The 18,895-nt window shown below is 40.4% G+C and overlaps 1 protein-coding gene across 2 annotated transcripts in view; it reads right to left on the bottom strand.

Annotated features, from left to right (window-relative positions):
- LOC109414899 (ecdysone receptor) overlaps positions 1 to 18,895 on the bottom strand; it is a 474,809-nt gene that overhangs the window by 203,683 nt on the left and 252,231 nt on the right. The window contains exon 1 of one of the 2 annotated variants that reach the window (XM_019688743.3): positions 2,533 to 4,279. The exons of the other annotated variant lie outside the window; for it this stretch is intronic. The gene's annotated coding sequence lies outside the window, so the exon portion shown is untranslated. Of the gene's footprint in view, positions 1 to 2,532; positions 4,280 to 18,895 lie in introns of those variants that run through there. 2 annotated transcript variants of the gene reach the window in all.

Below are 18,895 nucleotides of genomic sequence, written 5' to 3'. Positions count from 1 at the left end.
AAAGATGATATGATAATTGAACAATATTTCAATAATCGAAAATATCCGAGATCACTGGACAACATTCAGAGAAAAAAAGCTGTACATGTTAACGCCTTCAAGGTACTATTCCTGAGAAATATTACAAAGAAGAGCAAAAAATTTGTCATAGCTAATGTTTACAGGTTTGATATTTTTGAAAATTATTCGGAGACAACTGCCAGAGCTAGCGTTTTTAGCCGATATGGGCAACTAGTTTTCTGACAGCATCTCTAAACAATAAATCAAATAATAACCTACGTTTTTTACAATACATTCTGAAAATTATTTCAAGCTGATTACCAATAGTGTTAATAACCGATGTTGGTCATTAACAGCACCAGCATCATCCCCAAATAACTCTCATATTAGTGTTAGGTAACACTTTTTGAGCTTCCATTCGATGTTGTAATGAAATCAGTCAAACCCTATACGTCGAAATATAGTCTATAATGTGTCAAATTGCGTTCTTAATTTCGTCTAGTCGTCTTCTGCATATCTGTGATCATCTAAGTCCGAAGTATTATTACATCCACCGTAACCCTTTTGATTGTCAACCGTCAAGTCAACCGATTGTCAAGTCCTAAAGAAACATGAAACAAAATTCCTGCTTTTTTGGTCAGTGTTATAATACCGTCTAGAATATAAAACAAAAAGTTCAGTCAGCTGATTTTTGTGTCAAAAATTAAAATGATTAGGATTATTTGTCAACTTCTATATATTCATCGCTACAAAACCTATAAAAAGAAGAAATACAAATATAAACTCATTTGTAAAATCAGCAGTTTTGACTGATTAGGGTCCAGAATTTTCTAAAGGTAATAAATTTAATTGTTAACGTTACCTAATCTGTAAGGCTGTAAGTCAACTTATCCAAGCGTCCCCTATCCTATGTACTTTCGAATTCAAGTGATGAATGATGAGTGTAACGCAGAGACCTCCCCTACCCACTCTTGCGTTACGTTAAATTCAACAATTATTATTGTTAAATTTGAGAAGATTTAAAGAATGCAAAGATTAGGTCTATGCAAGCTGAATTATAACTTGTGATAAAGGCACTACGGATACTCCTTTGGTTCCCATTAGCATTTACGGCCGATTCCTTCACTTGCGATCAACTCGTAAACCAGATATATCTAGCTCAAAGTCCAAGCAGTGGAGAATAAACTGGCGCTAAAATGCTAATGGGTTAAGCCCTCCCATCGCGTCAAGATTGAATATCCAGGGGGAGGGATAATCATAGAATCAATTGTTTAGACAAAACTTGCTCCGATTCCAGCGTTATTGAGGCTTGGATTTCCACTAGTTGTATACATTTTATACTAATTGAAGATGTCGGTCATGTTGTCACGGTGAAACGAGAACCCCTAGTCGTTCGAGCTTGGGATTTGCTCATCCCTAAGGAGTTATATGAATTCTAATTTGTGCACTGAGCGAAAAATTCTTTTAAAATCCATTGGAAATCTTAAGTAGATTTTTTTCATCTAACTAAACTTTTGGAACTTAAATGATTGGATAGTGAAAAGTTTCTACTGGAAAATTCAAATAAAATTTTGTGTGTAATTTTTCATTACCGAATTATATGAAATTTAAGTGAACTTTCAGTATGAATGCATTAGATTTTGAAAAATTCAATTCTATTCGGAAGGCATTCCAAAAATGTGGTTGTTCTCCGTAACATCGGAGTTCACCAAACAGTTCCCTTATGAAAATGGAAACTTAAGGGAAATAGAACATTTTGCCATCATCACATTCATGCATGGTTCGTTAGTGATGGGTGAAAACTAGACGCCTCTATTTTGCATACTTTCAACTGCAGTAAAATCCACTTAAAAACCATATACAATTTATAATACGATACAGTGCGAAATTTTCAATAACTTTTCTTTGCAGTTTCACTATGTTTTCAAGCGGTTTCACTTAACTCATGTAAATCCACTGAATAAATAATTTTCGAACGGTTACTTGACTTTTTCCAGTGAAATTGAAATGTATTTTCCTCTCAGTGTGAGTCTATAACTGAGTTATTTTACAGGACGTTCCTTCATCACGCAAAGAATCTTAATTTAATGAACAAGAGATATGCATTGACTACAGCTTAAAACCGACAGTGTAAAATTGACGATTTCCTCTATGCATTTGATCGATTTTCCTATGTACAAACTTTGAGTTCCTGGCGACAGAGAGACGAACCAGCCAAGGGCTGAAAGTCTCTCTAATAAAGACAAATCAATCAATTCCTGGCGACAGTCCTTCCCGTATACCAAACAAACTCAAATATCTATTTGACAATATCCTTTCAGGTGATAAGGTTCGAAATTCCAAATTAGGCCTATTTTGGCTCACTCTAATGAACAAGTAGTCTAACCGCAATCAAAGCACGATGCACCAGCAGCGCGATTGCACAACATCTCGCACCATCCTCACGTGTATGTCGGGTAAACTCCTTCAACCGCTAATCCACGAATTCAGCCGTAATCCTCAGCAAAGCTCCATCATGATGCACACACTTACACTGATACTGAGTGCACGTTTTGTTTCACCTCCTGTTCCGACACAGCTAATCAACAACGTTCGTACAAAATAGTTGCACAATAGAATCTTCAATCTTGTAACTACTGAACTTGAAACTTAACCATCTAGGTATCTCTCACACGACGGGCTAGACGCTCTCTGTCAACCCTGCACCATCACCGACGATCCCACACTCTCACACTCCGAGTGGAATAATTCTCACTAAATGCAGGTCATTGTACCACATGCATCCACTACCTCAACAAACGGCACACTATTTTCCAACCGGAATGCACTTCTGGCGATTCAATCTATCCTCTTCTTCTTCGTCGTCGTCTTCCACTCCGCTTCCTTGTTTGTGCCGTCGCCGTTCAGCGCTTGGTTTCTCGTTTGTACAACTTCGTTCCAACACTTTTCCCTTTTCCTCTTCTGTATTGGTTCTAGCGGATCCTAGAGCGACCGCTGCACTGCAGTTCCCGGTCTAGGATGCACCAACTTTCACACCACCACTCCCACGCTTCGGTCGCTTCACTTTGTGACGACAGCTGCTATCCTTCTGCAGGCGTCACCCACGACCCCCCGAAAAAAACAATAGTTGAAATCCGTCACTGTTTAGGCCTTGCACTGATGTATCACGCGAGTCGCGTACGTTGTACGTTGTCAACAAACTCTCACCCGTTCCTCCCGCTGGCTCTATTGTTTCGCTTTCACCCGCGCGCGCGACGTCTCGTTATACCACTCACGCGGCGGACCATCGACTGTGCGATACGACGACGACGACGAGGTCAGAGGTCACTCACTGGCGCGATTGTTTCACACCTCGCCGCCCGCTGCTTGTTATTGTGTTACGCACTTAAAAAAAAATCACGATTCTTTCCCTTCGCAATAACAAAAATCTCGGTCGTTGCCGCGAGGAAGGGACACGGTTCCACAATTTGTAACAACACACTACTGCCCTGCTGCTGCTGCTGGCTGATGGCTCCGCGCGCGTCGACGTCGTAGTCGAGTAGTTTTCTTTGCCTTCAACTTGTTTGTTGGTTGCTCTCTATTACACACTTATCCTCACTCACTTGTGCGGTACGAGACGATTCGGAATTGATTTGATTTGGTTGTTTGGTTGGTTGGTGGAGGCCACGACGCGACAACACGACTCGCAACTCTACCGCATGACGGACAAACATATACTAAAAGCGACGGACGGACTTGTGGAAGCGGCGAACACTGCTACGCCTCACCACACGACACGGCACGACGGTCGTGAAGGTTCGCCCCTCGCGCACACCGTCGAACACGGGACGTGAGAGAGCCCGCGAGAGTGAGAGTTTCCTGATGCGCGGCTCTGTGTGTTGGATGCGATCAGACTTGGACTTGGACTCTTGGAGTTGTACATAGAAAACGTAATTACCATCGTCGTCGCCGCATTTGCTTGGGTTCGAAACTTTTCGAAAGCATGCGAAAGTGATGGTGTGGTTGAGGAGAATCACAGACAAAGCACACCACTTCATCCCCTTGCGTATAAGCGCGTACGCCACTACAGGCACGCAACGACGACGATTGGTGAGAGCGTTTCATTTTGTTTTTGTATTGCGTTGGCTCTCCGACTCTCCCGAAATGGAGCAAGCGGTGTGTTGGATAAGAGATTTTTTTCTGTATATTTGCGTAACAACAAATTTAATCATTTTTAGATTTTTAAAAGTGTCATTTCTTTTATTGATACTCTCTCTTTCTTCCTAATTAATAAAATGAATGCTTTTTTTCGTGGTACAGCTAGTGCCTTCGAAGTTACTTGATTTTCGTAGAAACGTCTTTTACAGATTTTGCACCCCCAAACATTTTTAAAAAGAGGACATTAGCTGAAAATCTGAAATCTTTCCTAAAACATGGAAAAGCTCTTGCTTAGTGCCGATCTGGCCGTAAATCAGGCGAACGTACTTATCGAGGTGTTGCCATTATATCCTGTATTTCAAAGCTTTTCGAATCAATTGTCAACGAAAAAATATGCACCCAAATTAAAAATAAAATCACTCACACGCAACATCGCTTATTCAAAGAACGCTTGACTACAACAAACTTGCTTGCATTTGTATACTATTCACTGAATGCAATGTACATCAGTATAATCATGAGGAAGCTCTCTTCAGCAAAGAATTTGATTATTACATGGATATTCCATTGCTACTTTTCAAACTACAAAAAAGTGCAATGAACCAGGAATTCTAAGGTGGCTTGAATCATACCTAATGAACTGAACGACAGTAAATAATAAGATTCAAAGGAAACAAATTGAATTCCATTTATTGAGGGTGTCTCTCAAGGTTCTCACGCACTGCCCTTCATTATTTACGTGAATGACATTTCCTTCATTTTAAAAAGAATAAAAATGCTAACATATGCCGATGACATGAAGTACTTTTAAGAAATAAGAAATCAAGACGACATAAATTAAATTCACGATGAGATTCACATATTCTATATATGGTGCAAAAAAGCTTATTAATACTGTATGTAAAAATGCAACTTAGTGTCGTTCAGCAGAAACTTAACAACATCAACTATTAAAATTTCATTATGTAGCAACCTTGGGCGCACAATCCTATCCTCATTAGAGCTGGTGTACTATCCCCCAATTTTCTTTGCGTCAAGCTGTCACTTTGACAGGTCTGCGTTCAAGCACGTCCGCTTAGCTCACCGTCACCGCGTCAGCCAACTTCCGTTTAGACTTGAGTTAGTCACTCTCGATCAGACCGTCGCGCACTAAAGTCCGCATTTTATATTTCTTTTTGTTAAAAACGTGTTTGCGTGAAACCGTCTCCGAACGTCCCGAAAAATACCACAGTAATTTTCAGAAGTGGGATTGATTCGGATTTGCTACGATCGGCGCGTTATCGTAGAAATCTCCTGACAGCGGCGCGAGTGAAATCGGTCGAGAATTTCGGTAGGAAAAACCACGGATTCCAACGCGTAAACCGGAGTCCATCAGCGGGAAGTTCCGTCAAGCGGTATCGGCGTGAACTCCTACGAAGACGGGTGGCGCAGCGCTAGCTCCAGCGTCCGGAGGTGGCAGCAGCAGCTCAACCAGCGAAAACAGTGAGCGGAAGGGAGGCGTAATCATGCCGAGAAAGCGTCGTTCGCAAGTCGGAGCGAACACCGAAGCGAACGTGTCGGAGGATGGCGAAAACGACGAAGCCGGCGAAAGATTCTTCGTGAAGGTTGTGGCGTTACGGAGTGGATAAACACCATCGACCACTATCAGGAGCTGTACTCGTGGAGTGTAAAAACGACATTGCTGTATGCGACGTGCCGACTAGCGGGTGCCGCACACCAGTGGTTCCTGGGTGCCCGGCAGCATATTTTGAGCTGGAAAGATTTCAAGGCGACGATTTTGTTGGCATTCCCGGATCATGAGGATGAAGCGGACGTACATCGGAAACTGTCTCGTTGCATGAAGGACTCGAAGGAATCGTACGAGAATTACGTCTTCCGGATGAATGCTTTGGGGCAGAAAGGCAAATTGAGCAGTGCAGCGATTATCAAGTATGTGATAAGTGGTCTCTCGTATGACGTGCTGTACCCAAGCATTGTGTCCCGACAGTACGCCAGTATTTACGAGCTGTTGGATCAGATCCGGTACTGTGAAGCGAACATGGAATTGTGCAAGCGGCGAAGTTTTCCGTCGAGAAGCAGCAGTCAGAAACAGCCGGTGAGTAATCCCATCCCGAAGAGGCCGGAGGATCCCAAATCGTCGAGTAACCCAACGAGTTCGACCAAGCGGAGCGACGAATGTTTTAACTGCCATGGATCGGGGCACATTTCGATCAATTGTCCCCATCCGCAACGGCGACCGAGGTGTTCATTGTGTCGGAAGGTAGGACACGACGAGCAGCGTTGCTTCAAGCGGAACCAAAGCGAACGTCAACAATCGAACAACGAACCAGCGATCAACCAGGTACCCGAAGCGAGCGGCGAGAACACGGCGTATCCGATCAGCAAGGAGGATGAACCGCTACCGACGACCGAAGGCAAGTTTCTCGAGGTGAACTCCAACTCGATGGTGGCGTGCAACGTCATCGTTGGCGGACTACTGAGGACGATGCTGGCGTTGGCAGATTCAGGTTGTCCGGTGAGTTTGATTAAACAATCTTGTATTCCAGAAGGCCTTGAGCTTAGCAGAACTAGCGATAGGGATCTAGTTGGTGTAAATGATTCAAAGATAGAGATTGTAGGAGCGTACTCGACATTCATTATGATTGATACGTCTGTGTATGTTGCTAACTTGACGGTGGTTACCGACAACACCATGAAAGTTGATTTGATTGTGGGACGAAGATTTCTTCAGGACAATGGTTTTCGCGGATTGTCTTTTCTTCCTGAATGTTCGTATGACGTCGAAGCGATGAAGAATGTTTTTGATGGCGACGTAGCAGATGCTAGTATTTTGTTCGTCGATGCGAATGATGAGCTCGACATCGGTGATACAGTCGAGACTCGAGCGTTGAGCGGTAGCGTGTACGAACTTTTCAAGCGTGATTATTTGAACCGCGAAAAATCTCGTGAGCCTTTAGTGAGGCATTGCGTGGAGATAAAGTTGAAAGAAGATCGTTACTACAATGCGACTCCTCTGCGTCTCAGTGATTACGAACGTAAGCAGCAGAACAGAATCGTGCAGGATATGTTGTCGAACGGTATTATCCGTGAAAGCGAGTCTCCGTATTCTAGCCGCGTGGTTCTTACTCGGAAAAAGAATGGCGAATATCGTCTTTGCGTAAATTTCAAACCGTTGAATAAGTTGGTAGAGCGAAACCATTTCCCCTTGCCGATCATAGAAGATCAGATCTCGAAACTGCAGGGTCGTAAATATTTCACATGTCTCGATATGAAAAATGGGTTTACCATGTCGACATAGCGGAAGGTTCGAGGAAGTATCTGTCGTTCGTAACCGAAGAAGGCCAGTACGAGTTTAATAAATTGCCGTTCGGTTATACGAATTCCCCGGCAATATTCGCGCGGTACGTTATGAAGGTGTTGAAAGAATTCGTTGACTCGGGAGAAATCGTCGTGTTCATTGACGATATTTTAGCAAGCTCTGTGACTGTTAGCGAACACATGGACTTGTTATCGCGACTGTTTCGTACTCTTTCCGATAATCACATCGAACTAAACGTGAAGAAGTGTTCTTTTCTGAAAACCGGCGTCGAGTTTCTTGGTTACTACGTCACGTTTAACCAGATCCGTCCAAGCGATCGGCACATCGAGAACATAAGTAACTTTCCTGTACCGACAAACGACAAGGCTCTTCAGCGTTTCTTAGGCCTGATGAGTTACTTTCGTAAATTCATTTACAGATACAACCACATCGCGAGCCCGTTATACGAATTGCAGAATCGACGCGGATCCGATTTTAAATTTGAGTCGCGGCATTATGAATCGTTCGATAAACTTAAGGGAGCGTTAATTTCAAAACCGGTTCTGTGCATTTACAGTCCGAAGTTGGAAACACAGCTCCACACGGATGCGTCGTCGAACGGTTTCGGCGGTATTCTCGTGCAGCGTCAAACGTACGATAATCAATTTCACCCAACGATGTTTTTCTCGCGTAAAACTACAGCGGCCGAATCGGTACTTCACTCTTTTGAGCTTGAGACGTTGGCTATCGTTTACAGTCTACAACGTTTTCGCGTATACCTGTTCGGTATTCACTTTACTATCGTGACAGATTGCAATTCTCTCAAAGCGACGTTGGATAAGAAAGACGTGAACCCGAAGATTGCACGATGGGCACTTTTTCTGGAGCAATTCGATTACGCAATCGAGCATCGTTCCGGGACTAAAATGCAACACGTGGACGCACTGTCGCGTATGTATTGCCTAGCAATCGAAGAAACCGAAGAATCGATAAATGTTTTCGAGAACGCGTTGTACGTGAATCAGATCAAAGACCCGCGAATCGCAAAAATCAAATCTGACCTGGAATTATCAGAAAGTAAAGACTACGAGGTACGCGATAACTTGCTATTTCGAAAATACAAGAATCGTCTTGTTTTGTACGTCCCGGAGAGCATGGAAGATTCGGTAATCTTCAAGTACCACGACAATCTAGGTCATTTCGGAATCGATAAGGTCAGCGAGTTGATCAAACGTTCGTATTGGTTTCCCGGTTTGCGTTCGAAGTTGAAGGAGCATATCGCAAGATGTGTGACCTGCATTTCGTTTAATCCGAAGCAGAAGAAGTTGGATGGTCCGCTACATCTCGTTGATAAATCCGACAAACCATTCGCTACGATTCATATTGACCATCTAGGACCGTTAGACAAGACGAAAGGCAAGAACGAGCATATCCTCGCGGTAGTCGACGCGTTCACAAAGTTCCTTAAGTTGTACCCGACGAAGACTACTAACACGCGTGAAACGATGAAGCACTTGAAGTCATACTTCATTGCATATTCGACACCGGACGTTATCGTGTCCGATAGAGGCAGCGCGTTTACCTCTGATCTGTTCAAAACGTTCGCTAGCGATCATGGTTTTCGTCATCAGCTTGTGGCAACAGCGTGTCCACAGGCTAACGGCCAGATAGAAAGGTACAACCAGACTCTTATTCCTTTGCTGGGCAAACTTGTTGAGACTCGTGACCAACAATGGGATACGGTACTCGTAGATGCGGAGTTCTTACTGAACAATACGCTGAATCGTTCAATCGGTGACGTCCCTTCGCGATTGCTGTTCGGTGTTCTGCAGAAACGTTTTGTTTCGGATGATTTGACTGAATACGTGGATGATTTGAATTCAAAAAACGATCGGAATTTGACCGAAATCCGAGAACGCGCATCGCGATCGATCAGTAAGCTGCAAGAGTACAATAAACAGCAGTACGATAAACGCTGCAAGGTTCGAACTCAATACAGCGAAGGCGATCTAGTCTCGATTCGTAACGTAAAACAAGTAGGAGTACGAGGGAAACTACAGCCCAAATTCAAAGGGCCTTACGTCATCAGAAAGGTTCTTGATCGCAACCGGTATTTGATCTCCGATTTAGATGGATACCAAGTGTCCAACCGACGTTTTGAAGGGGTATTCGATCCCATGAACATGAGACTTTACCAAAAGGCCGACAATGATGAGGTTAATGATTTTTCAGACTCAGAAATCGAGTACGAAGAAGTCGAGTACTTAGAAGATGATTATCAGTGAGTAAATCGTATCAAAATCTGCAAGCGTGTAACTGAATTCGATAAAAAGCAGATTTACTAGGTTAAGTTGATCATTTCTATGTAAACAAACAAATGTAAACAAATAACATTAGAGTAGGGAAGCGTTTTCGATAAACTGTCGCGGCCGACAGTAGTGTCAAGATGGACGTGCTGTAGCAACCTTGGGCGCACAATCCTATCCTCATTAGAGCTGGTGTACTATCCCCCAATTTTCTTTGCGTCAAGCTGTCACTTTGACAGGTCTGCGTTCAAGCACGTCCGCTTAGCTCACCGTCACCGCGTCAGCCAACTTCCGTTTAGACTTGAGTTAGTCACTCTCGATCAGACCGTCGCGCAATAAAGTCCGCATTTTATATTTCTTTTTGTTAAAAACGTGTTTGCGTGAAACCGTCTCCGAACGTCCCGAAAAATACCACAATTATGAAATGAAAATGTAGAAAGGTGTGAAACCCGAAAGAGCTAGGGATCTAGGAGGAATCTCTTCTGGATTATAGCAGCATTGTATTGTATGGTCTCCTTATTTACCCTTCACGTACCCGACCCCCGACAACTCATTTTCAAAATGCTGGCATTTCGTCAATTTTCATCCGATTTTTTTTATTTATACTCAAGTGGCCATGCAATATCCGAAACCATTCCCAGGATATTCCGGATTGTGTTGAGGTCAGGGGGTTGCCATAATGGCTAAAAGTGCTTATTTCGTTTGTTATTGTGTTTGAACCATCGAATTTTTTGTGGCGAACAGTGAAACACAACTACGATAACCAGATTTGAATAAGTTGTTCCATTTGGATCCCCGTAGCCGATTCCGTGGGGCCTCATTGGGAACACTTCTGGCTTTTAACATAAACACCCCGTGCAACACATCAATCTTCATGTTTTCGAATGACTAAACCATACCCGATAGACTGAAGTCTGTATCAACTAATATGCCCACCCCTGAACATCTAGCATAGGTTCCACGGGGTTTTTGGTTTGCGACGTATCAATCTTCATGATTTCGAGAGAATGGGGCAGAAAAACATGGCTGAAGCATGTAATAACTGATACGGTCGCTCCGGAACACCTGGAACAGGTTCCGCAGGGGCCTCTCAAACACAATAACACATGAAATAATCATTTTTAGCCATTTGGCAAAACATACAACTTCCCCACCCTCTGACCCCAGTACAATTCGGAAATCTTCGGAATGGTTCCGGATATTACATGGCCACTTGAGTATAATAAACTTTCGCAAATTTATGATCGATTGAGGGCGACTCCAAAAAAATCGGATGAAAATTGACAAAATGCCAGCACTTTGAAAATGAGTTGCCGGGGGTCGGGTACGTGAAGGTTAATAATGCATGAAAACAGAACAAAAACAGTACAAAAATAACTCTTATTGTACGCTCCACGTACAATACAATGTAACGAAGCACAATCGGAAAAAATACAGTAAGGACCCGATTTTGTCAGCCCAATTTTGCGACAAACTTTTTGCTCTCGCTATCTTACGGCCAAACTTTAACCAATTAATTTATGTTTATCATCAAACTACGGCTTAGATGCAGAACATAGAGGCATAAAAAGTTTAAAAAACTACTCAGGTTTTTGAGAAGAGCAACAAATATGTTCTGAAAAGGGGCTGAAAAAATCGGATCAACAATGTATGCCAAATACGGATCTTTAAATCAGATGATGAACATCTATAATCAACATTTCGAAACTATTGACTACAAAATGTCTCGGCATACTTTAAGAATGTATTCCAACTACATACGTAATTTAGGCACACAACAAAAAACAAAATCAACCTTTATATGTTTTTCATAATTTTAATCTAGATTTACATTAGGATTAAGGACAAACATGTACATATATGTGAATATGCTAGTCTACATCGGTTGACGAAATAAATAATTTAAAACAAAATAAATATACGACCAGTGGTTATCTGTGATCTGTTTTCTGAGCAATTCCGCTAGCTTCTACTAGTCAATCACGAAGTGGCAACTATGAAGTGCACGGTCACCAAGTTAAGTGAATTATGTTATTTTGAATAAATAGTAAAATCCACCTTGTTTCGATTACCGTCATCTCGGAAGTAACAGAAATTGTAGAACAATGTAACTAATCACACTAGTAAACAGAATTTTGAATGCCATAAATTTCCATTTTCTAAATTTTCAAGAATCATGGCCTGAGTTAGAAAACACAAAGAAAAATAAATACAGTAGAGCGGAAATTTTGCCGGCTCTTCATAAAAAACTGGCAATTTTCTAATCGATTTTAGTTGCTCACTTCATACTTTTCGTTCACCGTAACAAATGCTCGGATTGAGTTGATATTTTGACTGTAACATATAAATTATAAGTATTAAAATGTAAATTCTGAAAGATTTTTCTTTTATTTTTTTTTGATGAAATATTTAAATCTGGGTTCATTTTTTGAATTTTTTTAATCTATATGATATTACATCCCTATTGGAACCAAGCTTGCTACCCAGCTTACATGGCCATTTTCGCAGTTATATGTGAAATTTCGGTATTATAATTGTTTTGAAATTCAAGAAATTTCCTTTATCAAGAAAAAATATAGACGAATAATTCAGTAACAAATTTTGAAAACGACGTATAATCAATGCTACACCATTGATTATACGTCGTTTTCAAAATTTGTTACTGAATTGGAGGAATCGCTAGTAGAGTTCCTAAAAAAAATCTTGCAGAAATCTCTGGAAAAAAAAAATCAGGAAGAATTTCTGACAAAATTCAAGGAAAAATGCCTGGAGGAATTCCAGCAGAAATTTCAGAGAGAATCCAAGAAGTACATTCTGGAGTAATCCCATCAGAAACTCCTGGAGAAATTCTAGCATTTTCATATATTCGGAAGAATCACTAGGAAAATCTCGTGAGAAATCCTAGGAGAAACCCTGGACAAATTTTAGGTGCTTCTGGAGGACTTTGAGGTCGAATTTCTGGAGCAATTTCGTCAAAAATGTTTGAGTAAAGCAGCGACACCTAATGCATTCCAAAACGAATTCCTGAAGCATTTTCAGCAGGTAGTCCTGGAGAAATCGTAGTAAAAACAATCTCCTTTCCCAAAAAAATGGTCTGCCTACGCAATCCTCGCAATTCCAAATGTCTTAGAAGCACGATTCACGGAAACCCCACGATCCAGCGCGTCCTTGGCCTGGACCAGCTTCTTCTCGGTCTAATTTACACGATTGGTATTCCGTTTGTAGTTCCGCGACACATAGTTAAACTGGCTAGTTAGCTTAACAATCATCCGGTGATCCAAAGAAAAACGGTGTTACCCCCACCCATGAGTGACGGGCTCACCCTAAAGGCGCACTTTTCTTAAAGTACACCGTAACTCATGAATAATTGACCTTTCAATGAATCTTGGTTCTAAGGAATAGTATATATGAGTATCTAATTGATTAATATTATTTTTAGTTTGATGTTGTTGTTTGGAGACTAAACGACACATTCGGTGTTGTTGCAGCGACATTTGCATTTGTTTTGTTTTTGTTGATGTTTGACAGTGCGCCACCGACGAACCGACGTGACAGCTAGAACAAACAAATTCAAATTTGTTGTCCCCGACGCCATGATGAAAAATAGCCGAACACTACCGCCACCTCTATAACGATTCGCGTTGATTCGATAGCTTGACCCTAAACCCCTGTGTGTTCATATAGGAAAAGGTTCGCGTCTGCGCTGATTTGACAGAAGCGTTCGCTCGCTTCGCTGGTCGACCGTTAAATTTTGGGGGGACACTTTTGAAACACCACTGTCACGTCGGTTCGTCGGTGAGTGCGCTGTTGATATGAAGTGTATCAAAATTGAAAAAAATGATAAAAACGAATGAGACATGTGACTAAATAGATAATTAATAACTATTTTCTGGTTAATTCATTGGGGTGACAGGCTTACCCACCTTGACGGTGTTGCCTACTTTTCCCCTAATCGATTTTACCGGGGCTTAGTACACCAACTGTCAAAAACCTGTGCAAACAGTAACCAATCCATTTTGCTGGGTTCATCTGTTCTATTTCATCAAAAAGTTGCCGAAATTGGTAATCAAAATAAAGTGTTCAAGATGTAACTCTGGCGTCACATTTGAGTGGGCCCATCTGCTTTGCGTGTCTCCGTAAGGCCTATTTAACTACGTAACTCAACATCCTTATCACGAAAAGGCACAGACAACCAGACACAGACCGTATAAAATGTTGCATAAGATGATTAAGCGGAGGCCAAATGAGTGCATGCCTCCATTAATGCGTATGTAAAATGCACGCATTTCGCCTCCACTAAAACTTCTTATTCATCATCTTATACGATCACTGGTTTAGTGGGAGCAATCTTCATGCTACAGGTACTCTTCGATATGGTCGGGGTTCTGCTAAACCGAACCAAAGACCATTTTTTGAAAAATTGAGTTTTCTTAACCATTAAATGAAGAAAATGATGATCTTCCTTCCATGTAAAAATCCAGTAATTCTGACAGCTCTTCGTGGAGTAAATGCAAAATTTCTGTTTGGCGGAACATACAAAACATCATTTTGCATCCAACCAGAGTGAACTGTAAACCATTCGATAGAATCAGCGAAATATTTTAGTTTTGGTCCAGGTGATGAACATTCCAAGTTCTCCTCATCGCCGTCAGATTTCTAACTTCTAATCGAGTCATAGAAACAATTTTTTTTTGTTTGTATTAATGTGTATTTTAACTTAGGAGCTCATTCTACACTTATATAAACAATCTGTGAGAGAAATGAACACGTTATTAGAAATATGGGTGTGGGAGGAACCAATTATGTTTCGATGGCGCTGATTGCCATTTTTCCAAATCACATTCAGCTAGACCGAACCAAGTCCACAGCATTTTAGAATCAATTTATTCTCAACAATACAAAAACCAACTGGTTTTTTAATACCAGCGTTATGTCGATACACCTCATACTGGAAATTTAACACAGGAGCCGTCTTTGAACAACAAGCCTAATTAGAGTAATAAAGCTTGAGAAAATCAAACACTCGGTTCGCTTTGGCTGATCGAAAAATGGCGTTTTCACAAAAACCATCCTTGAGAAGAATGTTTAGAACTTGATTCAGACTTAACGACTGACCTTCAGCAAGGTAATATGACTTGAAGGTAACGCGCTTGGTTATCACTCAGATGATCCAAGTTCGAATCTCTTTCATATTTTTGAAAACTTTTTTGTACTTAGTACACTTTGGCAGAACTTTTTAATGGTTTTCTTCGACCAGCATAAATTTGAAGTACACAAATTGCTCCACATTCACATCTCTGCACCTCAGGGTATGCAAGGACATCGTTTGACATAATCACTCTTGCTCTGTGCCTCCACATGCACCGCTTATGAAGAAAAAGCATGGGTGGGAAAAGCTGAGCTGGGAAGGCTTCCGCCGTTCATATTTCAAACTATTTTGAGACCTTCGTGCTACCATACTATACGCGTCCTTTTTGATTCATGTAAAGGATTGTGAGTGATATCGATTTCAACTTGATAGACGATGAAAAATCGAGATTTTTTCATTGTCCAACAGGTTTTACCTAAAACAAAAAAAAACACATTCAGAAAAACTGAACTATAAACCTAATGTTTTTGATCAGCCAGAGTGAACTGAGTGCAAAGTACCAAGAAATAAAATGTAATTATATCAATGATTCCAAATGATTTACATGTATTCTTAATTTCTGATGGTTAATGAAGGCTTGTAAGTTACATGTGTGCGGAAAAGTTTCAAATAATCTCCGCTGTTGTTTATTTGTGAGTGATTGAACTTTAAGCTTAATTATCTCGGAATTATCTTTTTGTCGCTTAGTTCGGTTTAGCAGAACCCCGGCCATATAACGTACAAAAAAGTTTTCTCTTTGTACGTTATATCGAAGTGTACGTTATATCGAAGCAGAGATAAATTTAATATTTTTTATGTGAGTGTTGATGTATTCGATGAGATATAAACCCAAAATAATGATTTCGGTCAAATTTACAAAACGAATTAGGCGCCGTCCACAAATTACGTAACGCTCTAGGGGGAGGGGGGGAGTACGGCCAAGCGTTACGGCCCATACAAAAATTTTCGGGGTTTCATACAAAAAAGCGTTACGGAGGGGGGAGGGGGGTCGAAAAAGTTCGATTTTAGCGTTACGTAATAAATGGACGCTGCCTTATGAAAAACATGAGTTTTCACGGAAAACAATTTTCTTTTTTTGTGCTTTGATATAACACACATTTTGCTTCGATATAAGTACACTAAATTTTTCCCCAAATTGCGCTAATTTTGGGTAACAAGGCCAATGCTGCAACAATGCATTGAATTGAGTGATTTCGTAGTTTATCTGAGGGTTATTCCTGGGAATAATGAAAATTTTCAATGTTGTACGTTGTATCGAAGCAAAATGTACGTTATATCGAATTCGCTATATCGAGGGTACGCTATATCGAGGGTACGTTATATCGAAGAATACCTGTACTTGTTAAGGGTGTTGATGTGGATACAGACTAGGACTTTAAACAACAAGCAGGTAGAGCCATTTATAATGTTACCCCTAATTTGTCTACTGACCACCAACTAATTGAGTTCGAGTTGCATAGTATCTTACATAAGAACGGTGTTTGTTTACGATCGGAAACACTACGATATTACACGGATTTTACCAGATTTTTTGGGGTTATGTCATAAACTCTTCCAGGTATTTTGCAAAGGTTTTGAGGAATCATCATTCATAGAGCCGAGGTTTCCAGGCTCATGAATTTTGATCCGCAACTCAAATTAATTTGTTCTAAAACTAATTATTTTTTAAGGTTTCGTTTCGTATATCTGCCAGGAGTAATCATAACCTGAAATATATCCTTAGGCAAGAGGAATGATATATCCTTTTGTAACCGGAATATCCGCATTTATCCGTCCCTAACCATCGCTAATCGCTGCTAACTGAGCACCAGTTAACGACGGTTAGCAACGGATAAATGCGGATTTTTCCGGTTAGCAAAGGAAGTGTCATTCCCCCTGTCCCTAGGGGATTTTCAGGAATTCAACAGAATTTTTTTCTAAAGAGCCATCTAATGTTTCTGATTCGGAATGCATTTGAAAACTTATCCAAGCATTATTGTTCAATACATTTGGGAATTCAGTGTGTATCGGACCCAAGTTGATTGTCAGTGATGGTGAATGTTCACCGAGAAGCTCTGCTAGTAATATCTGCTTGCATTTTGCAACAACTCTCACGGAACTTTTTAGAGAATCCTATAATTGCTCTTTTAGTTCCAATTTATGCAGAAAAGACTAATAGCTAAGAGAAAATATTGAAAGCGAGACATTAACGATCTGATACACATCCTTAATTGACAGTGCCGTATTCAAGAATCGGTGGGTATAAATATTTATCATTATTTTATTGCTCAACGCATGTAGGTACTTGAATAAATATGTTTATGCACACACTTCAAATTTACTAAAACTGTTTTTCAAAATATGTATTATTGGAATGCTTTTTTATTGAATTTACCTGTTTCCAATGGTGCATCACCCAAAAATCGCTCTTTTTGATCATTTGTACTCACCTGAAAACGAAAGAGCGAAAAGAAATAATAAGTAACATTTTCAAAATGACATCACAATAAAAGCGAAGAAAAGGGTATTTATTTGTGAAACAGCTAAAGTACTTTAACATTTTTCAAATCACGGACTGGTATTACTGGATATGCCTACTGTTACTCTGAAGACGCAATTGAAGATTCGTAAGATCTTCAGTAATCTATTGAGAACTGATAGAATACATTTTTGAGAATTTTCTTCAGATGCATGGTAAACAGATGATGAAAACATTTGAAAGTATTTCTAAACACACCAACAGTCTACAAAGATACATTTTCATAAGAACTATGAGTTGATGAGAACTATAGCAACCTAGAAATTAAGGATGTTTTATGTTCAATGGAAACCTAGTGAAAAGTTCTGAAAACCATTCGCAAAAAAGGCTCATTAGATTTACCTAGTGTAAAACTAGTAAAATGTTGGTAAAATTATTAGATTTGATTCGTTAAAAATTTTATTGAGAAATTTCTAGAAATTTTTGAATGAATATTTCATAGCACTAATTTATTGAAGTACCGAAACTTAATTTGTAGGACGATAGTTGAGGCATATTGCTGGAATTCCAGAATGTTTTGCTGATTAAACTACTAATGGATGAAATAGCCAAAACATTCTGACGAACTATGCTTTTTTAAATACATTAATTTACTTATCACGAATCACCAAAGATGTTGAAGATTTTTGGTTCAACCCTTCTCATGAAAAATCCATGGTTGCTTGCTTCTTTTTTATTACATTTATTTAGTTGTACGTCAAATAATGATAAAATTGCATCAACAATTTGTCGCTATAACACTCGATTTGCTCACTGTATACATCCAGTTTTAGCCACTTTCGGGATGTTGGATTCGCTGAAGAGTGCAGCGAAATCGTGATTTATTTTTCGACGCCAGACTTCGTTCTTCTGCACTCTGCCAAAGTTCAGAACGCGTCCCTTATGAACTACGAATGCTTGTAGGTCCTCCTTGAGCATAGACCATGTCTCGTGTCCATAGCACTGGTCCGTAGAGGATCATCGGTCTTATAGTTTTGGTTGCGACTGTGATGGAATGTAACTTGAAAATGGCTTTTTCAGTATCGACAAAATTCAGATACTGCTATTTAGGTATTGGTCATTTAATTTCGTCCAACGTTTCGGTCACATATCCCTTTCGTGACGAACCAGCACAATGCTGTTGAGCAGTAGCAGTTTTGCATATTTTTTTCACCTGTTTAGACTTCGTTTTATGTGATGTAAACTGTTTCAATAATTTAGCCATTAGGTACTAATACTTGTTTGTGTGTAAACAAGCTTTTGTTTACGTTCCCTGTGACATATACCACAGTCTTTTGTATGGAGATTTTATTTTTTTGCGCTCCGTCATGAAAAAAGATATAGGACCTTCATCAGGGACTCAATTATTGCAGATTCTTCGTCCAATGTGTTCTGTTGAACAAAGGTTGTCCAGCGGAATAAATTTCTGCGATTCCCTCACAGCAGTTAACAGTTGGGGTTCGGTAACTGTGCAGTGGCGATCGATCAAGCGCGAGGTGTCAAATTCC

The sequence above is a fragment of the Aedes albopictus genome, chromosome 3, assembly GCF_035046485.1.
Source record: "Aedes albopictus strain Foshan chromosome 3, AalbF5, whole genome shotgun sequence".
Lineage (NCBI taxonomy): Eukaryota > Metazoa > Arthropoda > Insecta > Diptera > Culicidae > Aedes > Aedes albopictus.
The sequence above is the reverse complement of the archived record's forward strand: the minus strand, read 5'-3'. Positions and strand labels throughout refer to the sequence as shown.